Genomic DNA, 13,930 nt, shown 5'->3' on the forward strand with positions numbered 1-13,930 from the left:
TGGAGAACCCTTCCCAAGAAAAGGTGAATGGAAGCCATTTGAAGCCATACACCGATGATTTGATGATGTGACTATATGGAAGTAGCATAGTGTTTGTGCTCTAGGCAGTTGAAAGGAGGCACGGGACTATAAACTACACTGTTTGGGAGATGCACGATGTTAGGACTGCGCGAAGTAGAGAAGTGTCACAGGGTCCGCGACAACGCGAAGACAGCTGCGTTGGCGTGCAAGTTTGCTGGAAGGTGACCGTTAAAGTCACTATTCACCATTTGATGGTTGGTTTTAGGCCAAATGGAGTGGGAGACAAACATTTAAGGTGAACTTTATGGGTTAGATTCTTAAAAATCTACCTCCAATCTAGCATTAATGAGCCAAATGTGGGGGGAATAGTCAAATTCTAATTCAAAAGGCCCTATAAATTACAAGTGGTTGTCCAGTGGTAAACACTTGGAAATTTGAGAACTGAGTTGTTGCGCTGTCAAGTGTTTATGAACCTATCGAACTTTGAGGCTTTGAGAGAAAGTTCAGTGTTTGAAACATTTCCAAAGGAGACGTAGGACCTTCTAACTAGATTGATGTCGACACCCACAGAAGCTGCGCAGGAGATTGCGGAAGTAGAAGCCCCAGAGAGCACCAGAGCGATAGTAGAGGTCCCTAAATCACTCCGCACACAACGACCTAAGAAGGATAAACAGGCTATGATCCCGGTGTGCATCTCGCCCAGAAACCCGCGAAGGACTAAACTCACCTTGCAGGAAAAGGGAAAGGCCATTAATCTGGAGGCCAAAGAGGAGGAAGAATTTGAAGAAATCCTGGTGGATGAGGAGGATGTAGAGATGGAAGTTGAAACCCAGGGTGCAGAACCTATGGCCCGGTTACCTGAATATGTGCATACGCGCAAGGGTAAAGCCAAGGTGCTAAAGGATATAGATAAGAGCAAGAGCTCTCTACAAACTCCACTACTCCCTGAAGATATTATTTTTGAGGGACTGCACTTGGGGCGGGTTCCTGTGTTGAAAGTTGAAGATTGGGACCTCGTAGACCATGAGAAGTTCCCACATTTAGTGACTGATCAGCTAATGCGCCAGAGGATCGACACAACTGTTGGAACAATTGAATTGGAGCCACAGAAATGGATCAAGGGTGTAGAGAAAGTAGGTTTTCTAAACTTGCTCTGGGTGCCGCATTACCACTGCGCCCTAGTGACCATCTTCATCATCAGGCAGCTGCTTTGCTTGGTACCTGATGGGTGCTTATGGTTAGAGGAGCCCATCCCCATCACAGACCATCTGATTCACCAAATTACATGCCTACCTTACTAAGAAGAGGATCCAACTAACATTTCATAGGGAAAAGGTGGTGAGTTGGTCCTCGCGGAGGCAATGAAAAATAACTTTAAGCTGGAGAAGAAGAAGCGAGGGTGTGCCATATCCAGCATCAATAACCCTGCAGTTAAGGTCACGACACAGATATTGGTAGGGAAGGTGATGCGGAAGTGCTATGCAGATGAGGTGCCCATGCCAGTGGTTGCACTAGCCGCTCAATGGGTAGAAGGAGTTGAGTTCAAGTGGGAAAACTACCTATTAGGTGAGTTCCTTGTGAACTGTCGCGAGGCTCAGGAGTAGGGCAAAACGTTTCATTACACGTGGCTCTTGTTGCCGATTGTACTGATGGCATGGGAGCTGCCCGAGGATAGCCAATTCCCCTCAATCACGCTAGACTTTCCAGAGGTAGTGAAGTATGCTTCACTATGGGAGATCAAGGATGCACAACGGATTAGAGAAAGCAAGATATTTTGGGTGCTAACAGAGATGAATATTCGAATGGGGATCACTCACAAGCCGTGGTTTTCACCGATAGTATAAAACAGTTTACAGAGCTTTGCAGAGTTCAAAGTGGATTTTCACCATGTCTTTATCAGCGCGTGGAAGGACCCTATGAAGACGTGGCATGACCTACCATTCTTGGCAACTAATGATGTCATTTTTGCAATCCTTGAGTCTTGGTCGCCGGAGTGGTGTGCTCCAGCTGGCTTTGCAGTGGAAACAGACAAGTTCACCATGCAACGCAAGAAGGAAGAGATAAAAATTCAGATGGCACAGTTGGCGGAAAAGCATAGGAAGGAAGAAGTAGCGGCTGAGGGCCAGGCAGCGCGCGATGCTGTGAAGCTAGTGGAATAGTAAAAAACAGGAGAAGAATAGTGCGAAGGATAGAAGTCACCTTCGCCTGAAACAGAGACAGACACAAAACAAGGTGGCATGGACCCACAGATGACATACACCCAACTCAAGCATTCGCGACCATGAGAGAAGACAGTGCCGTGAAAGAAGACAAAAGCATCAAAGACTTCTTTCAACCCAATCACCCTCACTAAGGGGGTTTTACATGATATCGGTGAAACATGAGGGATGTCACCGTGGGGGCCCTCCAACAATTTCAAGAACAACAATAGATGGTATTGGGGGCTCTTCGAACAGAGTTGCAGGAGTTGCAGGTTGGCACTCCACAGGCTGGCGCAATGTCCACCAACCTCGCAGTCAGCACTTCAGGTGCCGAAGAAATGTTGTGCACAAGGGTGACCAACACGATAGTGCTACCAGATGGAGCACTCATTATAGAGAATGAGGTCGAAAGGTATATGCTCAACAGTTTGAAAGGGGTCGGATTAAATATGGCCGCGCTCCCTCGGGAGATGCTCTATCTCTTGCAAGATGGAGTCACCATAGAACTTCGGGCCAGGGAGAGTCACACTCTATAGGTCATGAGCGAGTAGCTGTTTTAGGGAAAAATAGTGTCGATTCGAATTATTAGTCCCACTAAGATGGGTATCTATCTTAGAAACAAACAATGAAAGCCTTTCGAGAGTTCCTTTAAGTGTAATAGGTAAGAGAGAAGAAAATAGGACCAACCTGGATCTTCCGCTTTGATCCTAGCTTGATTTCTCCTTCCCTTGATAGAATTTTCCAGTCCTCTCCTACTTGTCCCGCTTCAAAGAGTACCTATACAATCAAAGTAACAGAAAACCATCAAAGCATATCCATCTAAAACATCATAAACAATGCGGAATCAGAAACACATTGACCATACAATTGCATTCATAAACAATAAGATTCATAAACACACGATTATATGGAGGAAAACTCAAAGAACTTTATTAATAGTGAAAGAGAGGATTACAACCCAGCTGTCTGATCCAGCATCATCCTTCCAGTGTAGAAGCCCTCTTCACCTCATGAATAAGCAAATCACCCAACAATGCAATGTCTCTTCTCACCAACAATCCAACAACACTTTCTTACAAATTACAAAATTCCAGCCTCTAGATCTCTTAGATGAGGGATCCATTTATAGATGTCTTGTAAGGGTGTGAGTCAGCTCTGGGTTTTTGATTAGTTTCATTCCATTGATAGTTCTTGGTTCCACTTGGAGATTTCATTGATCTCTTACTCATCCCTGGGTGAATTCAGAGAGGCAAGTGTCACAGGAGAAGTTTCTGGAAGATTCCATGATCATCCACGTAGCAAATTGTCTTTGCCATTTGTCTATTCTTGCTCATCGCACCCTACAGAAGGCCATTTCAGTATGCATCACACCTAGCTAGTGTGGCTGCTAGTATGCATCGCACTTTGACCATGGAGCAGTCAGTATGGTCCAGTTTTGGCTAGTTCTGAGTAGTTTTTCAGGTGGAACTTCTAGGAAATGATGTAATTAGTTGACCATGATCCTTTAGGGTATGAAACAACACTTTTAGGGACTAAAGAGCCCTTAGTTTATGGAAATATGATTTTGGGGTTGCAGTGCCCAAATATGTCTATAATAGCTGCCCCTAAAGCATGAGGTTGTAAATCTTCTGATGTCGGGTGAAATGCTTTATCATGAGGATCCGAGGTATTCGAACTGGAAGGTGACCTGTATAAGATACAATACAATACATCATCATCGTATTATTTTCATGATCTAGCTGAGGCAAGCATTCCCAGGCTCAGCTTTATAAATTCATTTTCATGTACATAGGACAGACAATCGTCTTCTATTGCAGACTAGTGATTCTTCGCATGAAGAGTCATCTTCTTTTGCTTAGATGACTATTTGTGCAGCTTCTGTGTACATTTGATGTCTTTATGTTCCTGAATATATCGCAACTTGGATGGATGAAACTAGATTCGGGGTCTTCAAACTCGTTCAATCTTCGCCCGATTGCACAAGTCGATCCATGTGAAAAGATGTTCTGAAGTCGAACATGGAAGGACATCGCTTGATTACCAGCCAATAATGTAAGCTGTTAACAGATGCGAGAGGAATCACCGATAATAATGATGACTGTCAAGGTACTACAGTACAATTCACGTGGTATGAATATATGAGCTGATGTTGAACACCACGCAAAATATTTCGGTCGAAGGTCATTGATGTAAACCTGTCGCCGGAAGTGAGAAACTTGCCATTAAGGCATGCAAGCTTCAAAGTACTGAAAGGGTTGTTTCTGAGTCAACTTCTTGGATAATGAGTTGATGTTGACAAGAAGTGACCTATTGTAGGAGGGCCTTGATGTATCCCACATCTACGACACGAAACGAAGCAAATGATTTTTCTAGAGGTGAAAATGATCTGATGATATAAGGTTCAGGAATGGTGGTCATGAAAAATGAAGGGTGGAGGTATTGCAGTGGATGAGACGTTTTCTGGATGGTGAATTCTCTGAATGACTTCTCTTGAACATGTCAGCGACATTGATATGGACTGGTAGCGTTAACCCCATGGATGGTACGGAGGACCAATGGTGATAGTGAACGGAAAATCCTAACCCAACTCAATCATGGTGATGGAGTGAAAGTGTCATGTTCAAGAGGGACCCGCTACCAATAAAATTCTTCAAGTTTTCTTCCCTTTTTCCCCAGTCACTGCTGACCAGTACCTCTTTGTTTTTGTCAAGCTTAAGGAGGATAACATATGCTTGGTCTATAATTTTCCCTTCAGGCAAACCTGTCGCTCTGTTTTTAGCAAGCCTAACGTCAGTGAGACTCGTTCTTGTCTAGGTGGACAAGTTTGTTGCTATTGTTTTAATGAGTTTAACGACAAAGATAACTCGATACTTTTCATGTTTAGAGAATTTGAAAAGGGATGAAAAGGAAACTCCAACAGTCCTTTTTCCTGGCATAATCCCTTAAGTCTGAAAAAAGTATAAAATAATACGAAAGGGATGACTTTTCGATCGTTTTAACGAGCCGAAAAAGACAAGCACTCGATCTTTTTGTTTAATAATCCCTCAAGTCCAAAAAGATTAAAATATAATGGGAGGGATGGCGTTCCCTTTACTTTAATGAGCTAGAAAGGCCAATGGCTCGACAATGTTTTTATATTTAATGAGTCTAAAAAGAGTTTAAAAGGGACTTATTTTTTGAGGAACGAGTGATGTTTTCAGGTAGCAATTGGTTCTAGGTAAGTTTGGAACTTCTCAAAACATGGCATTGTGAAGAGGGTGGCAATCAGAATCACTCGTCGCAGCTGTTCCTCAAACGGGTAAACAATCAAGTGGAAGCGTATGGTCAGCCAAATGAATGGAGGCGATGGTAAGAACACAACCAAGGTTGAAAAGGGCTAATAGTAAGGCGATCACAAAGGTTATTTACCAAAGATGGTTTCATTTTTTTAATGAGCTTGAACTAGGGGAAACTATGCTCAGTAGCAGTTTTATTTTTTAACGAGCTTGAACCTTACGGGAACATTGCTCTTACCAGTTGTTTGAAAATGTCTCTTGGTAGATTTATTTTTTAATGAGCTTGAACACTACTATAACATGTGCTCATTGCCTTTTTATGCAGGCTAGAAACGACCGAGCTACGAGGTTAAAGGGTTGAGAACCTACAAACTAAATAAAATCAAAGGTTGTTTTTCACTTGCATACAAAGGTTTGCATGCCCCCAGGTGTTTCAGAAAAGGAGAGTTTCTAGGTTACCAAATGGAAGTCCCTGCGGTTAGGCAGGATTGTTTCTATCGGCAGACAAAAACTCTTCCTTGGCTCCGTCCATCAAAATAGATGAAGGTGAATGGTGTGAGCTTCCAATCACATAACATATAAGGAAATAAGTGTTTTAGACTGATCACATAACCTAGACGGGAATGTTTTTCAGTCCAATCACTATGACCTTTCAAGAAAGTCTCTCTTTTACTCTGGGTTCGCCTACCGAAGCAGACCAGGGTGCATGCCCCCTAAACTTCATCACACTCACCGAACTACCCACGGTAATTAGGTGGATGGTGTTATAGCTCTGATACCACTTGTTATAGATCTAACCCAAAAATATATGATAATAGAAATAGACCCAAGAGATGATAAGATCTGAATATAGATAGAAATGATTCACTTTATTGATCAAACCCTTAACGTAGGGCAACACCATACATTCACTCCTTAAGGAAGGAGAACACTCCACAAGCCATATGCCTATTCATACAATCTTTCTTGACAATATTCCTTGGCATCTCTCCATGTGGAGTCTCTAGCCTCTATATAGGCCTCATACATACAATACCATGGGTCATTACCATGGTTCCCTCATACCATCGAAGTAATGCCATGGGCCCATTACATTATTACAAACTACTTGTGGTCCCTTACATGATATGGGTTAACCACCTCATTTATTACTATGGCCCATTCCATTATTATATTATTACCTTGGGTACCTCCCTTTGTACCCCATATTATCCCCCCTAAGTATATAACATTCCACCCCCCTATAATGTTTTGTCCCCGAAACATGGGAAGAACACAAATAATAAGATCTACTCAAAAGAGTAGTCCACTGGTACCATGCACGTGCATCTAGCCATCCAAGAGAAAGGTGAACCCTCGATCTCGCTGGTGCCTCGCTCGCTTGAGACGGAAGTTGACCATGGCAGCTCTTCTGTGTTGATGTGTAGTAGGTGGATCTTTGCTCTGCTCTATCTGTCATGTGGGGGTTGTTGTCCTTGTGGCTAAGTGGTTGCCATCTTGTTGGTTGTTGTCTTGCGGAGTGATGTGGGTGATGATATGTTGAAGTCTTAACCCACAGTGTCTTTTTCTTTAATTCACCCCTTACTGGAGCCTAATTGTTATGTTGTGGTGCCTGTTGTGGTGTCTTATCTTCCAATATAATTAATTCAACCACTGAGCCCTCATTGATGTATCAACACCTGTAACCTTTTCTGCTTTAGCCTCTTTTTGTGTTTGATTTTCAATCATCATTGGCTCATCATCTGATATGTCAGTCCCTGGAACATCTTCTGCTTCAGCCTCTATGTACTCTACCTGTTTATTGATGGAAATATCCTGTAATGTAATTTTCTTCTTTTCATACTAGAGCTTCAGGAATTTCTTCTGCACATTAATATTGATAGTACCCACAGATTCCATCCAAGGATATCCCAAAACAACATCCATAATATCCATCTCTGAAGTATAAAATTCACCATGCAACACATACTTATCGATAGAAATCTTCAAATCTTTATACACTTGAACATCTTCATCATCCACCTGTGTGTTTTCAATGTGCTTTTCTGGAACTGGCAATTTTTTTGCCAAATTAACATTGATAAAATTATGCTTGCAACTAGGATTTATAGAAACAATGATCTTCTCTTTTGAATCAATCCATGAACCTGCAATAAGGAGATACCAGCAGAAAATAACTTTTTAGGTTCCTTGGTTTCCTTCTTTCCTGTAAAAATAAAATCTTTGCTAAGCTGTGTGTCTGTTTCTACGAGCTTATCCACAAGATTAGTTTTACAGTCAAAGCGGTCCATAAGAGCTTTTGTGAACATGTCCCAAGTCAAGGGCCTTCGATAGCAACGTTGATGCCATTGCCACCATTGTTGTCTTTCATTGTCCAGGTACATTTTTCCCACACTCAGCTGAGTCTCATCATCCGTGATGTAATTCAATCTAAAACATTTCTCCATTTTTGCTAGCCATTTTGCTGGATGAGAGCCATCAAATTTATACAAGTCCCTCAAACTCTGATCTAGGCCCGCCATCACAAAAAAATTGGCGAAAATTTGAAATGGCCACAATTATGTCAATATTGCTCAAAATCCCTATTATGACCTGTTTTTGGAAATAAAACAACCATTCTGCATCTGCCCATGTGATATAAATCTTGATCCAGGCACTCAAATTTCAGATCTGCACTGCAACACTCCCGCCGTCACCAAAATTGCTGCAAAAAAGAGCTGATTTTAAATTAGCGATATCTCTCTCATCCGGACTCCAATTTGACTGATGTTTTTTTTGAAATTGGGTATTTTTTCACAAAGAATCCAGATCTGTAATTATATTTTATAGATATTGCATCAGGACATCCAGATCTGCGCCGCAAACTCGATCCCCTGAAAAATTGTCTACAACCCCACTATTTTTAGATCAATGATATCTCGTTCATCCGGACTCCGATTCAACTGATTTTTTTTTTGAAATCGGCTATTTTTCACAAAGAATCCAGATCTGCAATTATATTTTGCATATCTTGTGCCAAAATGTATAGATCTGATTTGCAACTCGACGCCCCAGAAATCCTGCAAAAAAAAAAAAAAAATCTTCACTTTTTCCCAAGAAAGTGCTTTGATACCACTTGTTATAGATCTAACCCAAGAAATATATGAGAATAGAAATAAACCCAAGAATAATAATATCCAAATATAGAAATGATTCACTTAATTGATATCAAAACCCTTAGGATGAGAAAATGTAAGAACACAGAAGTAAAACTGGATGTAACTGTATAAAAGAGAATGGTATTTTTATCATTTGCAATCCTTAATGCATTAGGCCTTCTCAAGGATGGTGATAAATATTGAAGGATTTAAAAACATCAAAGGTTTCTAGAAATTTTCAAGCAAAATGTCAGTTATTTTCATTGTAACAAGTATATAAATGAATCCACCAAACCATTCATAATCACCAAATTTGGCAATGCAAATAGAAATTAAGGGCTCTAAATCTAACTCATTAGGTATTGTTGATTTTAGTTTTTTGGTGTGTCTTCTATGCTTAAGAACAACATCTATGTCATATAAATTGGTCTTTAACAGTCTAGGTTCTACTATGACACCAATCCAAAAGGTGTGCTCTATGGAAATGAAAGGCAAAAGGTCCAATTCCTTCCTTGAATGCAACAATAATCTGTTGGATAACCTAATATAGAAAGTTTATTCAAAATTATTTACCTGATCCATGAACCATGAAATATTACATTAACCATACAACATATTAAAAATGAAATAGACCACGAACCATGAACTATTATATTAACCATGCAACATATTGCATCCATACAAAATCCACATTGTGATGTGGTTACAAAAATTAAGCCATTCTACCCCTATGCTTGATGGCCTTCATTTCCTACATTGCCCAAAATTGTTGAGTTTCCTGCCTGACCCAAGGATGGTGGACTACCCAAGATTGGTTGATTAGGATGCGTCTGATTGTTGTCATATGCTTGACTCCAATTTTCTCCTTGTGGCCATGATGGGACTAAGTATCCCAAGTGTCCACTTGTGTTACTAACCCCAACACTGAGTGCAGGTGTCCTATAAACACAGTTAGGATTTAAACTTGCACTGTTAAGGGTATAAGAGGTGGGAAAACCCCCTAACTGATAGCGAGGGAATTGGATGTTAATCAGGTCTTGGTATGATGGTGTATGCTTTGCAATGTGGTTTAGAGTGTTGGACATCATCCTATTTGCCTCAAACTAGCTTGGACCATAGTATTACATGCTTGTCACTCCTCCTCCTTTTTCCAACACTTTTTGAACCTTTCTTGCCTCCCTCTCTTTCATTGCTAATTGCTTTTTATGTTTCTTATCTTCCCTTTCTTTTTTCCTTTCCAACTTTTCCTTTGCTCGAGCTTCTACTGCTGTAATCGTTGTAGCTCTCTTTTCCTTGACCAACTCCTTATTTCTCTTTTCAGATTCCTAAATTTCACTTTTTTGACATTTATACTCAAAAAATACATTCATATAATCTTTGGAGGTGATCAACTATGAACTCCTCCCCAAACAAAGATAATCTGATGTTGAGTTCATTGATGATGCCTTCACTCTCTCTACTCGTAGCTTTAGGAATGCTTCAAGTATTCCTTGCTTTTTTGTCCCATGCTCCTCAGTACCTAAAAATTACCTTTAAACCTCTAGGACAACTAATTGGCTCCCATTGTTGTCTTCCTCTGGTACTTCATGCTAAATAGGTGATCTAGTGGACAAAAAGTATGCTAAAAAATGAAAGTTGTCAGAATGGATCGAAACTAGAACAAACGCATATATCTCGTTGTTCTGAATCCGACCCAATTTGTTTTATGAAAAATGGACACTGTATGCTCCCCAAAACACGTTTTGATCTTTTTGGGAAATAACTAAAATTTCAAAAAGGAAGTTGCAGGGTTTCTCAGTCAGCAGTACGTACAATTGGCTGGCCCTGCTGACATGGCGGGTTGATTGGGCTCCGTTGGCTAATGACAACTTGACACTTGGAGATTTCGATTGGCTACAAAATGGGTTAATTTTATTGGTCTTGAGGTTGGTGAGGTGGACCAACCAAAGGCTGCCACGTGGCACCCTGGTGTCCACTAAAATTTGTTAAAGGTGGAACTACATCTCTATAAGGTTAGAACTTGTGACCTCATTCAAATTAACCAAATCTAACACCAATATGACATGAATGTTCCTTATTTAATGTTGTGAACAAAACAAATTTTAATTTTATGTTGGCGGATTTATTTGGGAGGGAGTCAATGTTAAGCTCCAGCCCCAAGTCGCATGGGTAATTTGTCCAGGTGCGCAGATGTAAGGGGATAACCAAATAGGGGCTAGCCCTAAGTTCTATGCAGCAACCACATGACCGAGGGCTTGCGCAAGTAGACAAAGCCCCCAAAACACGGCCCCCAACATGGTTGCATGTGCGCCACGTGACTGAGATTTTCAGAATAATGGGCTAATGGTGAATTTAATGAGGCCACAAATTGTGCCATTGGATTAGCCAAATTTTCGCTCCATTAGCGATTTTTGTGGAAAATTTGTAGGATGTTTTGTACACAGGTGCATTTTGTAGAACGAATAACAGAAAAAACTTGGGGAGATCATAACTTTCTTAGTTTTTGGCTTTTTTGGGAGCAAAAAGAGGCTATACAGGGGTTTTTGAGAGTTTTGAAGCCATTGAAGCTATTATTGAGTCCATTTGATCATTTTAACTTGATTTAAACACCATTTTATGAGCATAATGAAAGAGGCCCAACCATTGGAAGCTAAACCAGGAGATGTAGCCTAGGAGGGGTGAACTCCTTCATCATTTTGCTGTTATGTTGATGTTGTCTATTATTTTATGCAAAAATTGAACTTTTTAATTCATGTTTATGTGTTTATGAATTTGACATAAGAGACTTAAAACTCTAATTTAATCACTTGCAATTTATCATAATCCTCAAGTAGTTTCATATACAGATCAATTTGGTATTAGAGCTTAGTTTCTTTGTTGCATTGAGGGTTTAATTTGTTTGCAAGTGTTTCTTATGCTTACAATATTCAAGCTCAAGAGAGGAGAAGGAAATCTTGAGGTTGCAGGTCCTCAAGTTGGGACAAGGATAAGAGAGAAAATTTGTTACAATCTCCACCAAAACTTTCCCCTCAAATTGTACCTGAAGCTTCAACAAGCATGTCACATGAAGGAGGGAATGTTAATATTTCAGAGTATTAGAAGGCTTTTAGAAAAGCATTCTTTGACATGACCCAAATGGTGAAAGTTCTCTATGAAGAGAGAAACACAAGATTGCGAGGTGAGAGCCCCAAACCTCCAAAGGGAGAGGGTTCTTCAGGAGGAAAAGGAGGAGGACAAGCATCCAAAATGGAATGGTGACAAACCACATTTGACATCATCATTCTCTTCACCTCCATCCTCACCACCATCTTCACCACCTTCATCTTCCACAACAAATCCTTCACAAACACCTCCACATTCTCCAAAAGGACATGGTAAAAATCTATTTTTGAAACTTGACATAAAGTTTGATTTGCCTATGTATGATGGAGAGGTAAATTCTAAAAGAATAGATAATTGGGTTCGTTAGCTTGAAGTGTATTGCAAGATACAAAGGATCAAGGATGATGACACCAAGATTCAACTTGCCTCATTAATGTTGGAAAGTGCAAGTCTTATTTGGTGGGAAATCAAAACACAAGAGGACATGAAAAAACATGGTAAGTTCTTAACCTCTTGGAATAATTTTGTTGTTGCATTGAGAAGACAATTTTATCCTTTAGCATACATGTAGAAATCTATAATGGATTGGAAAAATTTTAGGCCAGGAAATGGACAAAGTGTTCAAAACTATACTCAAGAGTTTACGAGAAGAGCACTAGTATTGGGTGTAGATTTGACAACTCAAGAAACTTTGTTAAAGTATATTGGAGTTTTACATAGTTATCTAAGACACACCGTTCTTATGTTTAATCCCACAAATTTAGATGAAGTTTGTGTACAATCCACACATCTAGACACAAGAGGGAAACATGTTTCAGATGAGAAAAGTGAGAGTTCCCTTGAAATTGGAGAAAAAGGAAAGGGTAAGTTTAAGGGAAAAGGGAAGAAGAATGCTTCTATCAAAATGGAAAAATAAAAACTCACATGCAAACACTATTTGAAATATGGCCATGATGAAGACCATTGTTGGAAACTTCATCCAGAGATGAGACCCAACAAACTTAAAAACAAGGAGAAGGAGAAAACAACTGCAATTATAGAACATGACTTAGGTTCTGATTCAAGAGATGAAACAAAGATTACAACGATGGGTTTGAAAGGTAAGAACATAGCAAGCACTAGTTCTTCAAGTTGTTCCAATGATACTCAAAATGATGAAACAAGAATTGAACTTTTCCACATTAGAGTTGTTTCAAAGCATACCAAAATTGACACACTATTTTATAGTGGGTCACAAGAAAACCTTATTTCTCAAGACTTAGTCAAGAAGTTAAATCTAGAAACCATTCTACATCCAAGACCTTATCCTTTAGGTTGGATATATAAGAATGCAAATTTGCAGGTGACAAGGAAGTGAAAACTTAGATTTGCAATAACTGCAAACTTTCTTGATGAAGTTGAACTTGATGTAGTTTTTCTTAAGATTTACGGTATTATTTTTGAAGCCCATACCTTTATGAGCACATCGTAAGAAGATGAGTTTGTCTCTTATGCATGCTAGAAAAATGAAGAGAATTGTGAATGCAAGTCAATTTTTTTCTTTCTTAATGTTCAAGCATCAAGATATTGTGAATGAGGCTTTTCAAGGAAATGCATCAAATGAAAAATATGATTTCATTGAGGTTGCTAATGGTTGTGATAAGTTGTTTCAGGGATCTAATATGTTGCCTCCTAAAAGATGTAAACAAGATGAGGAAAAATCGCAGCATCATACATCATTGTTGAACAGTGATGGGAATAAGATGTCACTGCTAAAGAGTGCAAAGGTTAAAGAGAAAGTATCAAAGAAATTTGAAAAAGAGGGAATTGGTTCCACAAGCTCTTCTTCGGGGTTTCAAAATGGTGCATGATGATGACGAACACACTTGGTCAAGAGTCAAGCCAAGCACAAGGCAGGACAAGCTAAACATAGTCATGTTGATAATGTTCGAGGTGAGAAGAATTTCAAGTTGTTTAAGTTTCCTTTGATTGAAGACCGAGGAAGGAATGTGTTTTTTCCTTCAAGGATAGTTTGTTGTTATGAAGGTTATGGGAAATTGCAGGAAGATGGTATCTATAATAGCAAGATCGGGTCTCCAGAATCAAGGAAAAAGGTTAGTTTTTATGAAAAGATAAAATTATTAAATTCAAGAAAATTCCAATGGGTTGAGACTAGAAGGGTGAGGGGGTTGTACCCTCATCTAATTGTTAAGTA

At 39.7% G+C, this 13,930-nt stretch overlaps 1 pseudogene; it reads left to right on the top strand.

Moving 5' to 3' along the window:
• The first annotated feature begins 836 nt into the window (after positions 1 to 836).
• LOC149138360 (uncharacterized) overlaps positions 837 to 13,930 on the top strand; it is a 55,155-nt pseudogene continuing 42,061 nt past the window's right edge.

Source organism: Pinus tabuliformis, chromosome X (assembly GCF_031772625.1).
Source record: "Pinus tabuliformis cultivar Carrire ecotype Pingquan chromosome X, CPIR1, whole genome shotgun sequence".
Classification (NCBI taxonomy): domain Eukaryota; kingdom Viridiplantae; phylum Streptophyta; class Pinopsida; order Pinales; family Pinaceae; genus Pinus; species Pinus tabuliformis.